This window comes from Morus notabilis, unplaced genomic scaffold, assembly GCF_000414095.1.
Source record: "Morus notabilis unplaced genomic scaffold, ASM41409v2 Scaffold929, whole genome shotgun sequence".
NCBI lineage: Eukaryota > Viridiplantae > Streptophyta > Magnoliopsida > Rosales > Moraceae > Morus > Morus notabilis.
In genome coordinates, this window is record NW_010356876.1 from 33,518 (window position 1) to 44,133 (window position 10,616).

The 10,616-nt window shown below is 40.6% G+C and overlaps 1 non-coding gene across 1 annotated transcript; it reads left to right on the forward strand.

Annotated features, from left to right (window-relative positions):
- The first annotated feature begins 9,725 nt into the window (after positions 1-9,725).
- Positions 9,726-9,832, forward strand: LOC112090905. The gene has a single exon (XR_002901896.1). It is a non-coding gene; the product is annotated as a small nucleolar RNA R71 (small nucleolar RNA).
- Positions 9,833-10,616: the final 784 nt, after the last annotated feature.

A 10,616-nucleotide genomic window follows, 5' to 3' on the forward strand; every position in this document is an offset into this window, starting at 1 on the left:
TTACAAACATATGTCTTTCTTATTCACAATCATATAAAGGAGTTGAGGAAATAATGACAGGAAAGGTAAAACAGTAATTTTGTATACCATTCTAGTCACTGAGATTCACGAAGGATAATATCGTACTTACTCTATGGACTGTGTGATAAATTGTATTAACACCATTGGAAAAATAGCGTATATGAATCGAGAGATTAGTCAGCATCGAACCTTTAGTGGAGTCGTACGATGTCAGAATTAAATACGTCGATGACTTATCGGGATAAATTAGTCGAGTATTGTAATTCCATAGCTTTGTTCATATGGGTCCATTCGGTCTCAAGGCTAGCTCTAATAAGTGGGAAAATTAAAACTTATGTTTTGTTACACAATTGTGTTTAAATAAATTCATTATGTTATTTTTCATTTATTTGATAATTGAAAAATAAAAGGAATGAATTTAGAATTTTAAAATTAATGATGATTAATTTAAAATTCATAAATAAAGTTTGAACATAATTTTATTTGGCAACTAAAGGAGGGAGAGATTTGATTTTATTTTTGGAAAATTCAGAAATCCCTTTGGAAGGGAGAGTTCGGATTTTATTCCAAAAATTAAGGGAAAATTTTGAAAAACCTATCTAGGGCTTGGTTTCGAATTTTCCTATAAAGAGAAAATATTGAAAACCCTAGGAGTGTGGCTAGATGAAAAATATCTCACTCATTTCTCTCCTCTAGGTGTGGCCGGATTTGGTATTGAAAATTAGAAGGAAAATTTGTTTCCTTAGGTTTTTTAAAAAAAGAGCCCACTCTCTTCTCCTAAAAATTAAGAGCCATAGCCTTGAATCAACGAGTGGTTGTTGGTGTGTTCGTGTTCATAAATCAACGGTCTTGTTTCACGTCAATTCTCCATCTCAGAACGTGAGATAGTGAGACAAGACCCTTGCAGCCATATTTGATCCAATCGTCTTCAAGGTATTATTGTCATCTTATTCTTTTCTCCATAAACACATCATGCATGAATCTATCATTGTGATTTGTGTTTAATTCAGAATTAAATGATATGTGAAAATTTTTGAAATTTTCGCCTACAAATTTGTTGTTGTTTAAATGATTTTTCACTTAAAAATCACAACATGATCCTTCATATATAACATACTAAACATCTAGTCTTTCTTCTGAATCTTTGCACTTGCCCTAGTTTCACGCATGTGAGCCTCTTTCTTCTTCTTCTTCTTCTTCTTCTTCTTCTTCTTCTTCTCCTCTCAAAATAGCGACGCTGGTTCTCCGTCTGCCCTCAAATTTCATTCTCTGCCTTCAAATTTCCCCCTCTGCCCTCAAATTTCCCTCTATGCCCTCAAATTTCCACATCTCCCTCATTTCAGCTGCCGCCTGCCCTCAAATTTCCACAGTGAGTTTTCAAATTTGGAGCAACTCTCTCTCAAAATAACGACAAGGTAAGTTATGTTCTTCTTTTTTTTTTCTTTTGTTTTGTTTTTCTTCTTGCTTCTATTAGAAAATGTTCGGTGCACACACATTGAAAGCTCGACAGATTTTCAGCTTGTGGTTGCGACAAAATTTTCAGCTTTCTTTCTTTCTTTTCCTTTCGTTCCTTTCTTAATTTTATTTTCCTATATTTATGGTTATTTTTCACTTGATAACTTATGCGAACATATACAGATGGAATGTGAGAATTGTTGGGAATTTTGATCTAAAACGAGACTCAGAACAAGAACACAACAAACTGGATTGAAAAATGACTAAGTTTTATTAACAATAACTCTGGCTTAAATAGCCATTCAATACATGATTACACGATCTTAACTGAAACGGAAAAATAGCCCACTTAGCGGAAATACAGCCAAGTGGTAACAAAAACTTGGTACAATTCAAATACACATAGATGTCCATAAAGACTAGGACTTTATTCTAATAGAAAAACTGCAGTAAACTCCTTCAAGAATATGGTAATAGAATGTGAGAATATGAGAATATGGTTATTTTCCTATACAGATGGAATGTGAGAATATGGTAATAGAATCAAGGTCTTAGTGAAAACATGTAATTTTGATGGGTTATTAACATAATTTCAATTTGTGGCAGTGTTAGTATTTCCAAGTTTGCCTATGAGTACCTGAGGAAAAGAAAATTAGCCTATGGAGTATAGGAATGTCACATTACCCTGAAAGTTTTTGCAATTCACTTGATGATGGCAGAAGTGCCGTTTTAGGTGGTTTCATTGGTTGTGCATGTGTTGCACGTGCGTTTGTTTGGTGGAATGTCGAAGGTGCTTTTCCCATTATTCAGTGCCAACCTTTTCTTGTTGTTTCAGCCTTTTGAAGGTCGGAAGCTTTACCATTGTTGTTTGCGTTGTTTTTTTTCTTCTTCTTTTTATGTATGTTTTCTTTAGATTTGTAATAATTGTGGTTTTTTGTTGCGTGATAATTATGCTCACAAGTGCACGCGTCGCTAACAAGTAATAAAGTGTACACAAGTACGGATATCGATCCCACGAGGAATGAATCACCAAAATATGTGTCTGGAGTTGTATAATCAACAAAACAAGTAAATGATGAATGTGGTGAAAAATTCACTAAAATGATGTAAATAAAATGAATACAAACTAAATGCAGTCTAAAGTGACTAAGAGTAACAAGAATGTAGTGATGGAATGTAATTCAGTGGTGTAAATGAGCTAGGCTTGCTAATTTTCCCTCTACTGCAAGTTTGACTAGAATGTTACCAAGAATGATGCAGCATTCTACTATCCTGTTAAGAGAAACTCGTTGATGCATAAAGTTCTTCCGAATTGATTATGACTGTGGTCCTTTAAGCTATTTCTGACACATTCCTATGTGAATCCAGCTCTAGGACTGCAGATTTAAGCTCAGGTTTCATTAAGTTATGCAAGGTGGATAATATATTCCTATACCATCCACTAATCAACAACTCAGCAAGTTCATTGAACAAGCATCATTCATGCATCCGATTAAGACTAACCCTACCAATATTAATCTCAATCTTGTATCCTAAAGTTGATGGCCAATCAAGAATAGAAATAGACATTAGCTCACATAAATGAACAGGAATAGTAGAATAATAGCATTTCAGAAACAACTTGTCATTCTTACAATATTGGTTCCATTAGCAAACCTAGCTACAACAACTTAGTTCATAATGATAGTTATAAGATCCAAAGCTCCAGTATAATCCATATCTAGAATTAGTAGCTAAATGACAAAAGAGAGTTAAGCTAACAGAAGAAGAACAAGTTCAGCTGGATCTTGGATTCCTCTGTGGCCGGCCAACAATGTCCTTCAACTTCCAGCTCTCACGTCTCTGTATTTTCCTTCTAGGCTGAATATTACTTGATGTTCTGATTTCTTCAGCTTTCCTCCGAAGCTTTTTCCTCTATGAATAATGCCTTTTTTGTGTTTTCTGGTGTCTTGGTACTCTCTTGTGTGCTCCCTTTTTTGAAACAGCAACTGTCTTCTTTTTATATTAATGCCCGATTCTCTCTCTTCCTCTTTTTCTCCCCCTGGCGGCTGCCAACTTGTCCTGAGAGAAACATTCCCTTCTAGGGCAACACAAGGGTTGAGGGGTCACTGCTGATGTGCACAGTGGACCCATTTGACACCTCCTCAGCTAGCTCACACGGATTCCTTTCTGTCTACTTTGTCTAGCTAGTGCGCTGACATCAATCAGCTGCCAGCCAATCGCAGAATGCTGCAGCATTTTAGCCCAGCAATTTCCTGCAAGGAACTCACATAGAATTAGCCAGTTTTTCACCTATTTTACTTCCAAATTACCAGCTTTCACTTCAAGAGGTGCAGTAATACGGAATTAGGCCAAAGTACATGCAACTCTACAAATCTAACTTAAAACAAACAATAAACGAGAACAAATACTCATGGACAAACAATTTTAGGCTATAAAACCAGTGGATAACTCTAATTTCTTAGAGTTATCACACCCCCAAACTCAGAGTGTTGCTTGTCCTCGAGCAAAACAAAAGTGACAACAAGATAAGAGGAATGAACTAAAAAAAAACAAAAAAAAACTAATGCATACTTTGTGGATAATTTCTCAAGAGATTTTTTTTATATGTCCTTAAAACACAGGTTAGAAGTGCAGCCTAAAGAAAAACATGAATTCCAGCCAAATGTTGATTTCAAATCATGAGATTGCTCCTTCTCTGCTTGGACCTTTCTTGTGTGTGCGTGAACAACCAAGTGCCAAATCATCAATGTCAAACTAGTTGGGACCATGCGCATGCGTTTTACATCAAGCTCTTCTTAATACAAGTTCAAGCCCCATAAGCTTGCTTTTCAAAACTCTCTCCACTAATGTAATTCAACACAACACCAAGGGTCAATAGGACTTCATTAGGCTTGTAAGGTTAGGCTAGGGTGAAGGTAGGATGGAAGGTAATATTTTGGCTCAACTCTCCTTCAAGCACCTTACACTCTAGAACTTTGCAGTCACAAACAACATTCCCATGAAACTCCCCCAAACTCAAGTCTTGCTTTCCCTTGCCCACTAGATTGGCTTTTATTTCTAAATGCCCTTTTATTATACCCCTCATTTTTTTTATCTACCAAGAAATGCCAACTTGCCTTTTTACGCGAATGCCAACATTGGTGATGAAGTCACCCGGTTACTCAACAAGTTACAAATCAAGGTGCTTTTCTTTTTTTTTTTTTGCTTGCTCTTGCCTTGGTCTACTGTTTGACGCAAAAGTGAACATGGGGCTCATGCTCACTCCTGGTTACTAAGTATTCCAAAGCAGCGGAGCAAGTTTTCTCTCTCTTTTTTTTTTTTTTGGTAACAGGAACAAGACATTAAGACCTCAAGCTCTCCCTGCCCCCAAACTCAAAATGAGCATTGTCCTCAATGATGGAGGAGGAGCAAGGAAAGAGCAACGAAACTTCAATCACCCACCACCTTATCTCCCACACGAAGAAGGTGGGTATACTGCTGCAACAGCTAGGCTATGGATGCTCAATGGGGATATAAAAGCTAAGTTAAGGGTTACAAGGAAGAAAAAAAAAATGTATAAGCTCAATGGGGTATGCTAGGGATATGTTCAGTTAAGGTCGGCTACAAGGCTCAAACTGTCCAAAGATAGCCTAAATCATTCCCTTGGTAAAGTGCTAACTTGATATTTCACCTCAAGAGTTATCAAGCAAGTTCTAGAGCTTATAAAAAGTTTATTTGAAAATGAAGCTCATGCATAAGATCTTACCCTAGGAAAACACTGAATCAATAGCACAAGGTAGCGCATAATGGGAAAAATCACAAGCCAAGAGAAATCAATCAAAAGAATTACAAATCAACACAAGGCAAAATCACCATATATATATATATATATATTTTTTTTTTTTTTAATGAGCTGCACTTCTCTTAACAATTTTTAGCATGAGGCTTAGAAAAATCATCACAAAGTATGCAAAAATAATCATTCACACTAAAGATACTAATCAACACAGGACAATGAAAAAAAAAATAAAATAAAATAAACAATTGAAAATTTAAAACTAAGCAACAATGAGATATAGACGAGAGAGAGAGAAGAGGAAAGACTGCCCTGACTTAGCGCTGCCATTTTCATTCTCACCACTTCCAGTTCACTGCACTCCGCAGCGTCATTCTTCTGGTGGACGCTTCAGGTATGGCAGATTTTCCTTTCTCTTGGCCCTTGGATGCGACAGCCTCTTCAGGCTGCTGCTGCTCAGCTGGAGGCGAGGTTGGAGAGAGTGGTGTTGTTTCTTCCGTAGGGCTAGGCTCCTCATCATCGGATGAGAAACTGCATAGATAGTGAGGAAATTTTGGAAAGGAATGGAACCTCCTGGAATTAGCCCTGAAGTGTTTCTGGAGGGCCAAATCCCTTTGCTTCGTATATTTCTAAAATTCCCGCATTTGCTGCGCAGATTCATACTATTGCACCTCTACCTGGCTGAGGCGCTGCTCCATGCGACTCAATCTAGCCATGATGTCGGGGCTGTTTGGCTCAGCAGCAGGCTCTCCTAAGTGAGGTGCATTCGCTGCTGGGGCAGGAGCACCTTCTTCTTCTTGCGCGTCATCATGCAGTAGCCGCGTAAGAACATTCGGGGAAATGGCTGCGGATGGCTACTCTTTCGTTTCGTGCTCTTCAACGCTCACTCTATGAGCAATACATAACTGCGTGATTAATGATGGAAACTATAACCCCCCATTCCTACGCCCCGTACAGATGCCTACCTGCTGACGAATCATCCTTCCCACGTTTAGGGGCCTCCCCTTCATCATACAATACAGCAGAATGGCTCTCTCTTTGTGTACTAGGCAGTAGTGTGAGGAAGGCATCAGCCGAAACCTTAGAAAATGGTACCAAATCTTCGGTCCCGGCTGGAGGCACTCCTTAGGAAATGTCATCGATCCTCTAGTTGCTCTCCGCCATTCAGTGCCCTCAACACAAAGTTCATTGATAACTTCGTCCAACTGGTCCTCGTTTAAATTGTCTGCGAAGTTGTTGAAATGATCCTCCACATCCGACAAGTCGTAGAGGCTGTTAATTGCCTCAGATGTGAAGGGGATCAATTGTCCTCTGATGAAGACTGTGTCGTGCTCTGCAGCATCATAGTTGGCGTAGAATTCGCGCACCAGCTGCACTGTCACCGCAGGCGGGTTATGGCAGAACGAATGCCATTTGTGCGCGGCGATAACTGAATGGATAAAGCTGGGGTAGCCTGAGGGCTGACCCCTTCTGTACATAAAACCTCTTTCCATATGCAATGCATGCTTATTCATGCACGCGTCAAAACGCTGCTCTGCCTCTGGGGACGCAAATTTTTTTACTTCAGCATTCTCTGTGACCGGCTTCGATTTAGAATTGTCTGAATCTATTAGAATCTGCACTCCCTTTCCCTTGTACGCCTTGCTCTTGAATGGCATTTTGATGCATGTACTCCCTTCTCTGCTCTAACTGCCCTCTAAAACAAAATTTCCCACTCACTTTCCTTCCTGAAACTCCACAGGCCTAAAATCACCTTTCCTCTGTTCTCAGCAATTCTTTGCTACAATAACACTCCCCTTCTCTGCTCTACCCTCCTTAAAGAGTACGGAGTTAGGGCAGAGTTCTCACTAACCTCAATGGCGATCTCCTCTGTACTGGCGGCTGGCTGCTCCCCCAAACTCGCGTTGTATCACGTAGTGGAGATGGATGAGATTAGCTATTTGACAGAATGCCGTGGGTGAGAGGATGCAAGCTCGAATTCTTGGCGAGAGTGTGAGTGTGGTCTTCGAAGAAGAAGTGAGAGTGTATAAATACGGGTGAATTAGGGCTTTAGAAACATGCTAAACTCATTGTCATTTTTTTTTTCTCTTTTTCAATGCTGCCCAGAATGCTGCAGCATTTTGTCATGGCATTCTGGGCTAATGTAAATTTTTTTTTCTGCTTTCTGCATCCTGCCAACCAATGAGTTACACTCCCAATTAAAATATAAATGCAGAATAGCAAAATAAAATAAAAACAAGGGAACAAACAATGGGTTGCCTCTCATAAGCGCTTGTTTTTGAGTCATCAGCCTGACTACCTCCCTGGTTTAAGAATTAAGCCTCTTACAGAGTGATGGACGTTTAGAGAGGCGCTCAGTAAAGAGCGGCACCCGCCCATAGTAAGTGTCATACAACACTACAAATGGGTCTTTGATTGTGATGCCCTCAAGCTTGGCATGATTTTTACAATTTAAGCACGTTGCATCAACAAGATTTGGCTTCGGAAGGTGATGGGCTTGATTGGAGAACTTCATTTTTGGTTCGGGCTCATAAAGAATGCAGTATAGTGGCGGTGATAATGATGGCCAAAATGGGTCGAATGGCGGTATGGATGTTAGAGCGATTGACGAGCTCAAGTCAATGATTTCTTATTTTCTTTCATCCTCCTCTGACGACTCTTGCGCCTCAAATTTCCTTATAGGTCCTTGTGCTATTGTTTTGGTACTTAACCAAGCTAACTGCTCCATAGGTTCATCTTCAGCCTCGTCCAAATCTAATGATGAGGATAGCTGCAACAAGTCCGAATGGCTGCTACTCTCAAGCTCTTTAGCCACCAAAGAGTTAATGACTGATATTGCAGAACATTCCTCCACCTCAGTTGGAAACTCCATTGCCTTAAATACATTAAATGTCACATGCTCATCCTGCATTCGCATGGTTAGCTCACCTTTTTACACATCAATTAGGGTGCGGCCTGTAGCAAGAAATGGCCTTCCCAAAATTATAGGCACTTCTATGTCTGCTTCATAATCAAGAATAATAAAGTCGGCAGGAAAAATGAACGTGTCCACCTTTACTAGTACATCCTCAATCTTTCCTTCGGGAAGTGCAATAGATCTGTCTGTGAGCTGCAAAGACATTGTGGTAGGCCATGCTTCCCTGATTCCCAACTTCTTGAAAATGGACATCGGCATCAAATTTATACTAGCTCCCAAATCACATAAAGCCTTACCAAAATATTGGTTTCCAATTGAACATGGGATAGTGAAACTTCCCGGATCCTTCAGCTTGGGAGGGAGCTTATTTTGCAATATGGCGCTGCATTCCTCTGTCAAAGCCATTGTTTCGAATTCTCCAAACCGGCATTTTTTAGTGACCAAGTCTTTCATGAACTTGGCATAGTTTGGCATCTTTTCTAGGGCCTCAACTAATGGTATGTTGATGTGTAGCTGCTTCAAAACATCTAAAAACTTGCGGAACTGCCCATCTTGTTGTTGTTTCTGGAAACGTTGTGGGAATGGCAGAGGTGGTCGGCTGCCACTAGAGTTGCTGGTCTCCGCTGATCCAGAATGCTGCGGAAATGCTGCATCATTCTACACATCAGAGTCTAGTTGCTGACTCCTGTGATGTTCTTCTTGGGGCAGTGTTTTCTTCTCTCCCTCTTGGATTGAAGTGGGCTCTGTTTGATCAGCCAGAGGTTTTGCCCTTGATTCCAGCTCCTTTCCACACCTTAGTGTAATAGCCTTACAGTGTTCTTTCCCGTCTCTTCGTGGATTTTCGGTATTGCTTGGGAGAGAACCTTGGGGCCTGTGGTTCAGAGAGTTTGCAATCTGCCCAACCTGATTTTCTAAATTTCGCAGTGCTACATCATGGCTCTGGATTTTAGCTTCACTCCTTGAAATAAATTCTTTTAACAAGCTCTCCAAAGAGCTAGATTGTTCCACGGCTTGAGTTTTTGTTGTTGCGGTGGATATCCAGATGGATAGGTGCTTCTGTGGTAGGCATTGGGCCCACTAGTACTTGCTCCCTGATTACTCCATGATAAGTTTGGATGTTGCCTCATCCCTTGGTTATGAGGATTTGAATAATGATGGTTACCCCTGTTGAAATTAGCAACATAGCATGCGGAGGCGGGGTTAGATGGGCAATCTTCATATAGATGGCCCTCTCCACAGTAAACACACGAAAAACCAGCAGTTTGCACTGCATTTACCCCTGCCGGTATGGTCAATGCCTTTACCATATTCGTCAAAGATGACATTTGCACTGAGAGCGCAGTGATGGCATCAACTTCATGAATTCCAGTGGCCTTCCTTGCATTATGCCTCTCGGTTGGCCATTGATAGTTATTGTTTGCCATCCTCTCCAAAATCTCATATGCGTCATTATAAGATTTGGCCAAAATGGCTCCACCTGCTGCGGCATCCACTATAGTTCGTGTTTGCCCATTGAGACCATTATAGAATGTATCCATTTGAATCTAGTGGGGGATCCCATGATGAGGGCACTTCCGTAGTAGTTCCTTAAATCTATCCCACGCTTCATGCAGTGACTCCCCATCTGCTTGTTGGAACGAGGTTATGTCATTCCTTAACTTGGCATTCTTGGTTGGAGGGAAGTATTTCATGAGAAACTTTTCTGCCAATTCATCCCAAGATGCCACTGAATCCGGAAGCAAAGAATTCAGCCACACTCGCGCCCTATCCCTCAAGGAATAAGGGAATAGCTTAAACCTCAATGTATCCCCCGGTAGCTTAAAAGCATCGCTCACCTCCATAAATTGTCTGAGATGGATGTGAGGATCTTCAGTTGCCATGCCATTGAACTGCCCCACGGTCTAGAGCATTTGGAACATCACGGGTTTCAGCTCAAAATGAGGCGCCTGAATTGCTGGTCTAACTATGCCCGGGTTAAGTCCATGCAAAATGGGCACTGCATAGTCTCGAATGGCCCTGTTTCTATCATCAATCGGCTCTGGTTATGGAACAGGGTTGTTGGCAATTACTTGCTGCCCGTTGTTTCCTGCTGCCCCTTCTGCCACGCCTCACACTCCTGCTAGGCCTTGTTGCTCCCTTCTCCTAGCTCGGAATGTTCTTTCAATTTCAGGATCTATAGGCAGCAACTCCAAGTCTTACGGTGGATTCATGCAAGCAACTTAGTAACCTGGGGAATTAAGAACCAAATGAATGAGATTAAAAAGTAAACAAATGTAAAACAAATTAACTCCTACAAATATTTTAATGATTTCAATTCCCCGGCAACGGCGCCAAAAACTTGTTGCGTGATAATTATGCTCGCAAGTGCACGTGTCGCTAACAAGTAATAAAGTGTACACAAGTACGGATATCGATCCCACGAGGAATGAATCACCAAAATATGTG